The 13,591-nt window shown below is 34.4% G+C and overlaps 1 protein-coding gene across 1 annotated transcript in view; it reads left to right on the plus strand.

The window, feature by feature from the left end:
* Window positions 1-660: 660 nt before the first annotated feature.
* LOC118734147 (heat shock protein 60A) overlaps window positions 661-13,591 on the plus strand; it is a gene marked incomplete at its 5' end in the record, with an annotated part of 65,893 nt that continues 52,962 nt past the window's right edge. The window contains 1 exon segment of the mRNA XM_036463861.1: window positions 661-837.

Here is a 13,591-nt window from a genome sequence, read left to right on the forward strand (position 1 = left end):
AATTACAATATGTATGTAGTAACTTTCGTCTTCTGAAGTAAATTTTACGGTTTCTGAAGTACAATTTACGGTTCCTGAAGTACAATTGACTATTCTGAAGTACATTTTACGGTTTCTGAAGTACAATTGACTATTCTGAAAGACTTTTTACAGTTTCTGAAGTACAATTGACTATTCTGAAGAAAACTTTACAGTTTCTGAAATACTTTTTACGGTTTCTGAAGTACAATTGACTATCCTGAATTACATTTTACTTTTTCTGAAGTACAATTTACTATTCTGAAGTATTTGATGCTTTCTGAAGTACTCTTGGAAAAGGTGTGGAGCAACTTAGAGCACGATTTTCTGCACCATCTTTTATGATGGAGTAACTTAGAGCAAGCAAACACACACACACACTTTACAATTGATGAATTGAACTGTCGAGCAATCAACTGTTTTGAGAATTTCTGCCTGAAAAGTGTTTCATGAGATTTATGATCTGCGTTGCTGTAATCTGCTCTATTGTTTTTTTAACAGCTGCTCTGTTCTGATCTAACTTGAGCTGCTCTGCACTTTTTTCAGTTTCATTAAACACAACTTATATTTTGCGGTATTTCCATAAGGGTTAATTTCGATAATTATGCCGATGAAAAGTGGGAGTAGAGGGGAGTAGGCAACTCTAAAAAATCGAATATACACTGGCTCAAACGTGGTGTGCTGAGATTGTTCCAGTAGGCTTCGAATTTTTAAGCATTTATCGGGTGTTTATTTGCTGCACGTTTTAGTGCACTGTCATTGGCATTTAATAATTTTAACTGGACATTTGGAATCTTATTAAACAGGACATAAAACAAAGTAAGTGGAATAAATCATTTTACAAGAATTACGTAATTTTACCGGTGAATGCCGAGAACATTCTGTTAAGATATCAGTGGCCATCACGGTGATTTTTTTTTTTTGGAAATCGTATAATTTGGTAACTAGCCGAAGGCCCCAATGGGTTATGCGGTTGGGGACGATCTGAAAAAATACGGTTCACGTTTTTATATGTGTTTGATGTATTTGGTATGTAGTTTTTTTCATATATTAGGCATGTATATGCTGGTAAAAAAAAAGCATATAATACTAATTTTTTGTTAAGGTGTGTATACATGCCACAAAGCATGTTTTTATATGTGTTTTATGAACATGATTCGGTAATAAATTAATAATAATTGAATCCAGTTTTATGAAAACCTTGCTTCGAAGATCGGTATTTCACTGCGGATCGAAGGTGACGTAAGTTAAAAATACTTAAGAAATCTATCGATATAAAGTAAAACCCGCTTAAGTACCTCACGAAAAATGTCAGCTTTTTGGTACTTGTTGCCGTCCCTGAATTGGTGCGTCAAGCGCCAATCAACTCAAAATCCTCATGCTCTTACAATTTGTATGGGTCATACCTACGGGGACCATCCGTTCCGTTTTTTGCAGGACCGTACTGTTATTTAAAGGTCTGTCCAGCGTAGTTTTTCAAAACAGAAAACCCCCAAAATGTACTGATTTGTTCCAAGTGTCTCCCTTTGTCCCGCATTTTCTTCGATATTTAAAAATTAACTTTTCCTAATCGAAATAAAAGCTGGTTTTGAAGGTTCAACTAGTCAATGCGTTCTAAATATTGTACGGTTATGGACAATGGATGACGAGAAATTGAAGACCAGCATCAAATATATCGATAACACTGTTCTAAAACTTTTGTGGTAATCGCTTAAGAAACAAAAATATTTTAAGCCAATTTTCCTTTCAAACAAGCGTTTTCGTAATTTTTTCGAAAAACGTGTTTTTTGGTACATTTCGAACCTATTCGTCTATATCTCATAAAAAAATTATCCAATCAACAAAGCGACCTACAGTCCTCTTACAAAAATATATTACTTTGCCGATTTCGATGAAAATTATTAGTGTTACAAGCGACCAAAATCGAAAAATTGAAATTTCAATCATTTTCTTTTTACAGTAAATGAAAATCTGATGAGAAATGTAGATGTTACGGAACACAATCTGCACAAAAAATATATATTTTTGCACATAGTCTTACAATACCATTCGAACTGTTGGTCGTTTCATGAGATATTGAGGAATAACTGGAAAATTACTAACACTTCTTTGAAACCATGGGTATTTTTTTGTGTAAAGTAGTATGTAATATACCTTATTATAATATTGTAGATATTCATTACTAAAAGATTAATACCAATGAAGCAAATGTGATTTATGTTCAAAGTTTAAAATTGGATTAATAATTAAGAAATATACACTTCGTTATTTGAATAGCGCATCTTTTTAATACTTAGTAGGTACAGTTTTCCTTTTGTTTGTTCAATATTCATTAGCTTTTTATAAAAATATAGCATAATCTACGTCTACATCCCATTTTAAAAATTTTTGAAAATTAAAAAAAAATAAACATAGGGGCGACAGTTTTTTTTGACGGTGCTGCGCATTTTCTTCCATATAAAAATTTTGTCAAGCATACTTTGTATAGTAGAAAATCAAAAAAATGGTGCGCTATTCAAATGACGAGAAATGTATACATATATGTAGTATATTTTTGTTATTTTTATACTACGGAATTATATGTAGGTAAATTTGATAAAAAATTGTCCTGCATTTTCAAAATATATTTATGGTCACCGTAGTCATACCACAATAACGCGGCGGGGTTGGCTTTTCATTACATCGGTTTTTGGCTATTTTCACAAAATTGTCACGAATTTCGTCATGAAACTTGGCGGGGGTGTTAAGAATCGTATATATTTACATTATTTATCACTCTTTTCACTTTATTAGTAATAGTATTTAACTAATTCGTTGGTAAATTCCTTGCATTTTCACTAGCAAAGTTTCATATGAAAAAGAGCACTTAACACTTATATTTTTATAAATATATGATCTTTGAAATGTTCACGTGTATTTTGTGTACATTAACCGCCCAAGGGTTGGATTCCAAAACGGAACCAATTTCAGCGAATGTATAAAAAGGTGTTCGCACGAGGCGATTTTGGGTTCAACTTTTGCTTTCAACTCACGCAGGTTTGCACGAAAAAAAAGTTGAATGGCTAAATGTTCGCTGGCGACCAACTTTGTTGAAAGCGATTAGTTGAAAGGCCGTTCAACCAAAAGTAGAATGCAAAGTTGAACAATGCAAACGCATTTTTATGGCGAATATATTGATATATTTTTATATTTTTAGCTATTCAATTTTTTTTTCGTGCAACCCTGCGTGAGTTGAACGCAAAAGTTGCCTGGAAAATCGCCTCGTGCGAAAGCCTCCTTATAGGGCTCGATATGAAACTTGGTGAGGATGTTGGGGGAGGCTTTCTCTACATTAGGGATGCCCAAATCAGCACATGTGTGTCGCGGACGACTGCGCGTGCAAAGCTTTGCACAGCGGTGCTAGGCAAGCGCGGAAGCAAAAAGTTATCGGAAGGGGAAAACGAAGTCAGCAGAATAGTGAGATTGTATGTGTGACCAGTGTTGCCAAGTCTTCGGCATGAGAAAACGTCCCTCTTGGTCTGAAAAAACGTCATTTTCTACCCAAAAACGTCTTTTTCAAATGAATGTATGTACAAAAAATTCGTCTTGCTAAACTTTTATTGCATACAAAGGTACATAGATATGTACGTAAGGTATATTAAAATGTCATTTCGACAGAGCACATTTAAAATTCATTGTAAACTGGTTTGAGATCGTTAATATAAAAATCATTTTATACATATACTTGTGACCAGCTGATTAAGTCAACAACATTTCGATCGATTTTGGCTGTTTCTCTTTTGTTTATTATTTTTCCATAAAAGCCAAGCTCATTATATAAAAAACAAAATTTAAATCCTCATTTCAAACTTTGTGCAAAAGTTATAAAAAATCTGTAAAGTTTCAGCTAGATTCTCAACTTTTTATTCATATTTTTTAGATTTTTTTTGAGTATGCAGTTTGATAGCGCATTAAATTTCAGGGCAATAATGTGCAAGTTTGAATGGGCTAAATAATCGCGTAGATTTTTAATAATTATTTTTTTTTTGTAGGCATTTGGTTAGGGGGTCGGTTGTCGAAAATGCTAAATTACGTTCTGCTAAGAAGGAGCATAGCAATATTTAAGCCTTTTTTGCGTTCGTTACATTTTCAATGAAGTCTTAAAAAAGTCGCCTAGTGTTTCTGACTTTTTATGCCGCTACAGCTTTTTTGATGCTTTTGCGAGCGTGCGTGTTGCAATAGATCAGCTTTTCCTGATTTGGCTTTTAATGTGCCTATTGCAAATATTACAATAAGCCTCGTAACCTCAAGTGTTTACCCAACCAGCCTTTGAACACGGGATCCTTAGTCCAAGATAAAAAAAAGTGCGCGTACGCTTGGTTTGCATCATATTAAAGTCATCTGTGTCCAAAGAATAAATATCTTTTGAAGCAGCTGCTGCAAAACACAAAGCTTGTAAAGATTTTTTAAGAAAGTAATTCAAAATCAGTTCTACTTAAAAGACCCTTACCGTCAAAAAGAAAAATTACTGGGAAGTTAAAAAACGTAATTTTTACACAAAAAACGTCCAAACGTCAACGGGATACAAAAAGCGTCCAAATGACGTTAAAAACGTCAACCTGGCAACCTGTGTGTGACAGTGATGGAAAATGAGTGTACATTGTGCCATTTTCGGCCCTTTCGGAAGCAGCCGGCACCTTCAGCACAATCGATTGATTTTCGGCACTATTTTTGCGTAACTCAATGCAACTAATAAATATTTCTTTTGGATCCGCAATTAAAAATATTTTTTTTTTTACATTTAATCGTATGTGCTTAAACTGATAAATGATAAAAACATAGAAACGCAAGTAGAAGAATCTCGATTCCACATTCTGCATATGCGCTTAAAATTTTTGTTTAAACAAATTTGTCGAAATTTCATCTAAAGCAAATATTAAATATCATTTAATATATACTTTAGATTTGAATAATCATTTTTAGTGATGGGCGAGTCCGAGATGTTTAAATGATCGAGATAGTACATTCAATTCGCGTAGGTTTTTGAGAATTTTTTTCGTTGAAGGTGTTGCACTTTTTCTTCCATACTGAAATTTTTGTACATCCAATTTGTATAAAGAAAATGCAAAAAATATTAAAAATCAACATGAATTCTTAGCCGAACTTTCACTTTATAATACTAAAATTGAATGGACCATAATAGCTCAGTTAGTCAACGACGTAGCGTAAACGTAGGTTGACGTACGTAGCAGCATATCAAATTTACTGTTGATAGAGAGAGAGAAAAGCAACGACAACGTCACCGCCATGCGGTGGTGAGTTTTCGTTAACACGCGAATCCCATAAGATAGATCGTGTCTGCGTCAACCTACGTCTACGCTACGTCGTTGACTGTTTGCGCTTTAAAACTGCATACCGTCAGTTGGTGTCGAACATTCATGCCTCAGTAAACTAATCAAAATCTTTCAAATAGAGTTATCTGTTCTTCTTTAGTTTCCGACATATTCAGCTTTATCATGAGTTTCATTTTCTAGAACCGGGTCACTTTTTACTTTTCGTTCACTACAGGTGGATGAAAAAACTGTTGGCGAAATTTGGTTCGGGCGAAACTCACGATTAGGCTGATTAGTAAAAAGTATCGTTAATTTATAAAAATTGTTATCACATTTTGGCGTATATCATTGAAACTGACTGCAAATTTTTTGACAAATATCGTATTCGACAAAATTTTATTAAACTCATAAATGGTTGACACTAAACTAAAAAAATAAAACAATTTAAGAATTTCATGAACTAGTACATAGCATTCTCCGATACTTTGGAGAAAATCTGTAGTCTAGTTCCTGAGAAATTGCATTCCAAACTTCAATTGTGAGTTACCGAAAGTAACTTGTGACAATCTTTTATCCAGGCGACGATATAATATTTACCTAAAATATGCATCTAAATAGATTATAATTGTCATTATTTTCGCAGTTGGAGTATATGCCAGACGAGTAACAGGTATACAAGTATACCTAAATTAGCGCTTGAGCTTGTATATTTATCTCTCTCTAACGCATTAATTCTATATACGTCGGCACCAACGCCCAACAAAGTTATGTCTTAATAATTGCCCTATGACAAAATATTCATGAAATGTATTCGTAGATTTTTATTTACTTTCATTTCATACATTAGTATTCAGATGAATGATTTTTACTAAATACCAGGAATAAATATTTAATAAAAAACTATTTCATTTAAGCTTAACCAACTTTTAGTTGCTAGGAGCTAATTTTGGAACGCTTCATGAAATATTTTCATAGACAGTAAATGCAACCCTGGGTGCATCATTAACGAGCTGAAAAACCAAACAAATAAAAAAATTCCATCTGAACCAATATTCCCAAAAATTATAAAGCAAAACAAAAACCATTTTCCAATTTATGCACTGTTATTTTTATTATTGCAATACAATTTCGCAGCTCTTCAAACATTTTCCACATTATGCTTTTAGGGCTAGTAGTTTCCGACCCCATTTGCTCGTTTTTTTTTCAGTTCTGAATTTTAGGGAACTTACTGTGGGTGCAAACAGACCACATTTTGTAAATATGTACATATGTATACACTTCAACTGAATTGTGATATTTAATTTAATTTTATAATGAAAAATGCATTTAATATGCAATTTTTTAAGTTTACTAGATGTAAGACAACTTTTAATTTTCTTTATATATTGCATGCTTTAGTTTTAATTCTGTTTAAGTTAAGTTGTAAAGGTGAAAATAGGCCTCCTGGGCAACCGAGCACATTAAAAAAAAAAATCGGTAACGCGCGTAAAAGCATACCTCACAAGTGGTGTGGAAAATGCAAGAACAAATATAAATGGAATAATTTTCGAAATTATGAAATGGTTATTGGTATTTCCCATCTCAAAGGGGATGATTAATTTGAACGTTATTTAAGCTGCCTTTACACGGTCGATTTTTGTCGTTTAACCAAAATCTACCCGTGTAAATTGCAATTCAACCGTAAAATGTAAGCGTTTTGGCTAGTCGATATCTTAAGTGAATTTTCCAGTCGACAGAAATCGACCCGTGAAAAGGCAACTTCCGGAATTTTTTAATTTTCTTTTTTTTTTTTTGCTTGGGCGTCTTTTGAAGATGTGCCAAATTATATTGTCGCCTTAAATACAAAACAACAATTTCTTTAAGCCATCTTGTACAGCAATTTGTTGATCTTATGCTCACGGCTACCGAAATCACCAACCTCGACGTAGTGATTAGCCTTCTTGCGCCAGCCTCGGGTTGATGTGTTGAGCTTGAATAGCAACGGGAAGTTGGGGGCTTTCTGGGGGGCACTGAATTTCGTGCGCTTCGCGAAATTTGCGTTCGACCACAAAGCAGAGATTGGGACACGCCATTCCACGTTTGTACATCAATTCACGAACTGATTTAAGATTTGGATAACCCCATATAGGGTTCGGCATACGTAGCATATTAATGGTTCCCTTGCTCAATTTGTTGAACACACCGTTTTAATGTGGCGAAGACAGAACTGTAAAACTACGCACTTTTTTTGCAACTTTGTTGATACCGCGGATGCGGATCACAAAAGCCAATTTGGATTTTTCAGGCCCGTCGATTTGGCCGCATTTCTTTGCCACACGGCGCTACTCCATCTCACGGCGTCCATCACTGAGTTTTCTTGTTTGATATTTCTCAGCATGCACCAAGTTTTCACGTTTACGGAGTGCAATCACAGCAGAGCGCTTTAGTTTACGTTTGATCAGGGTAGCAATTTGCAGACCTGCTCTTGCTGAACTGCAGCTTCGACTCGGGGACAGGAGGCAGCTTCCTGGAAGGTTGTCTGCCCTTTGCTTGCGGTTTCTTACCGGCCGTGATGGCAGTCCTCTTAACTTGTTACTTAGCACGTTGAAAAGGCGAAAAAAAGTTCGCCAAATGTTTGGAGCACATCGTAAATGAGCCACTCGATTTATAACATTTCTATAAACAATTTAATTAAATACTTTTTATACATAGATATGCTGCAACCATGCACTTACTTTCCCAAATTCCATTCTGCTTATCGGCATAATTTTCCAAATATGCCTGCTACTTCATTACTAATTACTCAATTTTCCAACTGCGCCTTCTTTGTTGGCTCGACATATCCTAAAAAGACATAAATTTACATTAAAAATAGAAATCGCAAAAATTAGCAAATAAAATACTCGCTTTGTTTTGTTTTGTTGTCAAATTTCTGAGAAATGTGAATTCACCACGATGCGATACAGAAAGAACAAGGACCAGGGATGTAATTTTAAGTAAATCTATTATTCAGTGGCAAAGCGCAGAGCGTTCGGGGCAGCAATATTAATTTGTATCAAATATAACATTAAACGGTGGTTCTAATACATTTTTTGATATTATTAACCAGAGTACATACATTATATGGTATTTCTTTCAATAATTAATGTACTATATGAACTTTTTTTTTCAAATATTTCTTAAGTTTCTTTCATGAGTGCTGAAAAGCAACCATGCGTGTAAGAAATTGTGTGCTACCTAAAATTTCACCTCTGGAAACTTTATCCCCATAAAGGACTTCACCACAGTTTTTTTACTGGATATACTGAGCTCATGCGGTGAGGATGTGATCGCGCTTTTATTGATTTTATTGCCGGCAGCAAGCATTTTCTTAAAAGCGCTAGCACAACCCCACTTACCGAACATTTAACATCAACTGAATGCTCTCGCTGTTTTCGCAAAATGTAGTTGCGTGCGTGAGCCCATCGCTGACATACATTCACATCAGTGTTGATATTTAAAATTTTTAAATTGTACCAAATTAATGACAAAAATTGTAAGTTTTTGAGCTTAATTGTACTTTTCACCATTTCCGTCAATGCATTACCTCCATTTTCCCGCAACCAAACAAAAACAGTTTTGTTGTCTACTGCAGTGTGTTTATTGTTCAATTCATTGTACAGCTTCAGTTAGTGTAGGCTTAATTTAGCGTAACTTATCATTGAGATCTCTTCAGCTAGCCTATAAAGTCATAGCCCGTCTTGTCAGAAAGTCCCACTAAGTTAAACTAAGTTTCATTCAGCTTAGAGTTTAACTTAAATTATACACAAATAAATTCTTGAATTATATTTCACATTTTTAAAAGTACACCCCGCGACAAAATGCTACGGACACCTGGTTTGGGCTATTTATTATATTATTTATCATTGTCTAACAAAAACTATACAAATAGAGCTTAATTTAAAATATTGAAATAAAAAACAGCAACGCAACACGCGCATTTCCATCCATATAAAATAAAATGCGAACATTCGTTATATGGAAGAAAGTGCGCAACACCGCAAACAGAAAAATTCAAAAAATCAATGGTATTTTTTAGACACTTCAAACTTGCTCCTTATTATACTAGAATGAATGGGCTACAAAAATGTTAACCCAAAACATGTCTACAAATTCTGAACAAAAACTGTGATGAAACTTTGTTGATTTTTTTCAATCTTTCAAATTTGGATTTATTGCAAGGTTTTTGTTAAAGGGCCTATACATGATACCAGCATGCTGGCGCCATCAAGTGTTGGTGCCAGCCGACTGACTGTGTATGTTCTTGTACCAGCTGCTGGTGCGACATCAAAAACGATTTGATATTTTTATGTTTGTACCAGCAAGCTGGTGTCGTGAATGGTGAAATTAGCTCATATTTTTTGAAAGAAAAAATCGTTTTCGCGGAAAATTCTTGCACTATATGAGTCAAAGCCGCGTTTGTGGAAGATTAAAGTTCACAATATTGCATTTGTGCATTTAAAAAACCAATGTTTAACAATGTTTTATGAAATTTCGGCTCTACTCATTTCGATCTTTTCGGGACCTAATTTGTAAAGAAATAAAGATTGTACCAGCATGCTGGTATGTTATATGCGTCGAGCTTGATAGTACAATCACTTGATCACTTTTAGACAATGCGCTACCATTTTATAAAAAAAATAATTAAAATTATTTAAAATAAATACAGGGTGACCGTGTAATTTTGTCAAAGATGAAGACAATAATGATAAAACATTAATACACTATATAGGTCAGTTCATATTAATGAAAATAAATTACATAAAATGAGATCACTACCGATAAAATGGAAATCCTCAATGGAAATTTTTAATTTCAACGCATGGAATTTACCTACATTTTTTTACTTTCAACCACCGAATTGCTCAATTACTTCTATTTCTGCAGGATCGCCATAAGGTAAATTGCATTTCCAAAGATTTTTTCAAAATAAACAGCGATAAGGGATATTTCACCCGCCGGTGATAAGAAATCGCAATCACCATAACGCACATAACTAATATAACTGTTCACAATCACGTTTGCATTCAAAATTACAATTCATAATTTTGTTTTGTAGCAAATATGAAATATAGGCATATCCATTTATTTAAATGTAAACGGATTAAGAATCAAAGTGCTAGAAAAGATTTGAGCGTTTGATACAAAAAGTATTTTTGATGTTGAAATTGTACTTAAAATCGGCAAATTGTATTTTTGTACTTTTTAAAATTAATTGTACTAAAAAAAGTACAATTGTACTTAAAATATCAACACTGTTTCACTGGCATGACAAAGTACTTGCTGCACCGATGCCAGATTTGAGCGTACCCAATTTTTTACCGATAATAACTCATGCGAGGGATTTGGGTATTGGGCATTTTACAAGCCTATTAGGAAGTATACATATCTGTGTTCGTATAGAATAAGCTTCCCTGCAGTAAAATTTAGAGACAGTCTGTTAAAGCGCTAGTTCCGCCCTATACATTTCAGAACTATCTCTGAACTAGTGCAAAACGGCTGCAGAGAGGGACAGTTAAAACTTTTGGTGTGCTAGTTGCGCTCTGTTGAGAAGTAAATGCACAAATTCTCACTTCTCGAACAACACTACAATAGCTCAGCGGGAAGACCTCCGACTCTAATATCGTTGGTCGCGAGTTCAAATCGCGGTGGATGCAGTTGTGATTTCCAGATGTAATAAATTTAAATTTTTAGTGCCGCTAAAAAATTGAAGAGAAATGATCAAATTTAATATAAATAAAATTAAAAAAATTAAATAAAATGCAATCTGTAAAAGAACAGAAAAAATTAAAAAATATCAAAAAATCTAATAATCAAAATTTTGTTCGAAAACAGAACCAGTTCAGAACTAGTTCGAAAGTTCTGCAGAGGTGGCAATTTCCACTTCGTAGGACATCGCCATGTAAAAAGAGACAGTTAAAAGCATTGCTTTGGGATAGATCGAGAACCAGTACCGCCTCTTAAAGAGCTAGTTCGGCGCTAGTTCTGAACTAGAGCGATTTACTGCAGGGTTATGTCGGAAGACTGGCTTTAGTATAATGAACCATTCGCAGCATACGATTGCGAAATACTCACTGGCGCCGAGTCGTTGAAGAACTCTTGGAAAATAAACGTAAAGGAGGCAGTTGCGATGCTAGCAAGTCAATATTCGTATAAAGTCTCATAAAAAAATTCCTTGTGGTTTAAAGAATATAGGAAATGGTACATTTTACTAAAGCCAGCCTCCCGACATAAGCTACTATTTCATACGAACACAAATATATTCGTCTACAAATAATGTTGATTATTTTAATTAAGTCCTAAGATAAGTTTGTGAATCTTATCAGTGTTCTATGTAAGAACCAAAAATCAATCCCCTCGCCAATTAGGACTTTTGCTTTAAAAGAAAAATATACATAGCGCATTTACTCAATACTTGGTCTGGCATCACTGTTTGAGCATTGATGTGCTCAGCTCACTGTTGCCAATGAAGTGCATTTTGCACTAAATTTAGTGCTTTTGGGAAACCAAAAAGCCAAAATAATTGGAGTTCAATGCTTGGTGCGTTATTTAGTGATGCTTTTTTAATTTAGGCACACCGAATGCATAGGTACAAATGTATGTATGTACGTACTATACACTAATATTCTACATTAAGATGGAATTCATTTACTGAATAAAATGTGAGGAATGGGTAAATTAAATATGTTTTCCGTTGTTATAAATGTATTGAAATTAATTTATTAATAAAAACGTGAGGAAATGGATATGTATATACACTTTTTACTGAATCAAAAAAATTATTAAACATGATAATAAAAACTTGGCGCTTTTGTTTTTGGAAAAATTGGCTTTTTCTGGTGGCCTGATGCCACACTGGCTCAGTTGTCGCAAAAGTACACATCCATACACGCATTTTTACTTGAAAATAAGTGTGTAGTGGTTAATATGTATACGTTGCCATCTCCGTACAGCTCACTTCACCTCACTTAGCACGCTCGCGTTCTCGCAGTTTGCCCGCGACGTCGACTGCGTGCACCTCTGCTGTGCATCCCTACTCTACATGAATATATCACTCTCACAAAGTAGTTGCTAATAGTATTTAAGCAATTTGTTGTTAAATAATCTTCACTACCACCCCCAAATTTTTGTACAAAATACCACTTTTCACTTATATTTTGTGTGATATACTATATTTTCTATGTTCACGTGCGTATTTTGTACTTTTAATATATATACATCAATTAATTAAGTAAAACGCGTTTATAAATTCGGTCACTTTTCAAAAACAGATACTACGTTTATACGCACGTATTATTGGAAATAACAATTTGCAAAATGGTAAACTTTGCCGCATAAACGTTTAAATAGTTTATGTATATTTAACTAAGATAGCATATTCTCGATGCTGTTGGAATGGACATGATTCCAAGCAGTACCGTAAATATATCACGTACGATATGCGGTCTAAGTGTGTAATTTCCAGAGCCGCCACAACTGAGCGGTTGGAAAGGCAGGCGATCTGCATGGACGAAATCCAGAGTCGCGCTATTTGATCGGACGGAAAGGACTAGTTTTCGTGCCGATCTTCTTATTTCATATATTATGGGTGATCTGAATGGACTAGATCCAGAGTCATGCAGCTAGTACGGATGGAAAGGACTAGATTCCATGCCGGACCTTTCTATCTGATAGCCAATGTTCTACTATGATCAAGTAGCAGCCTTTTGAAGATACCAACGTTTTTACAATTTTTTATTTGAGTTGGAAGTTCATTGTAACATTTTAATCCCTTATAAAAGATGTTCTTATCTATTTCCGTTTTATACAGCGGCAGCCTGAAGCTATTATTCCCCCTGAGTAAATACGAATGGGTTGCACTATTATATCGTAGGATATCACTCAGATAATCTGGAAGTCTACCTTGTTTTATGTTAAACATACGTTGCCGTTGCTTCTCTCTCTCTATCAACAGTAAATTTGATATGCTGTTACGTACGCCAACCTACGTTTACGCTACGTCGTTGACTAACTGCGCTTTAACTCAGAGGTGGCCAAAACTCACACGATCATATGTATATTTCAATTTTGCCAAACGATGAGAGAATGGAGAGAATAAGTCGCTCACGCGTCTGATGCAAACAGTGTTGTCAACGATTTCGATTTGCAAATTATAAAAAAAGGATTTTTTTATTTTACAAATAGTGTGAAAGGGATATTAGAAATATTAAAGAATTAACCTTTTGATATAATTTAATTCACTT

The sequence above is a fragment of the Rhagoletis pomonella genome, unplaced genomic scaffold (assembly GCF_013731165.1).
Source record: "Rhagoletis pomonella isolate Grant_MI unplaced genomic scaffold, Rhpom_1.0 Rhpom_scaffold_00002, whole genome shotgun sequence".
Classification (NCBI taxonomy): domain Eukaryota; kingdom Metazoa; phylum Arthropoda; class Insecta; order Diptera; family Tephritidae; genus Rhagoletis; species Rhagoletis pomonella.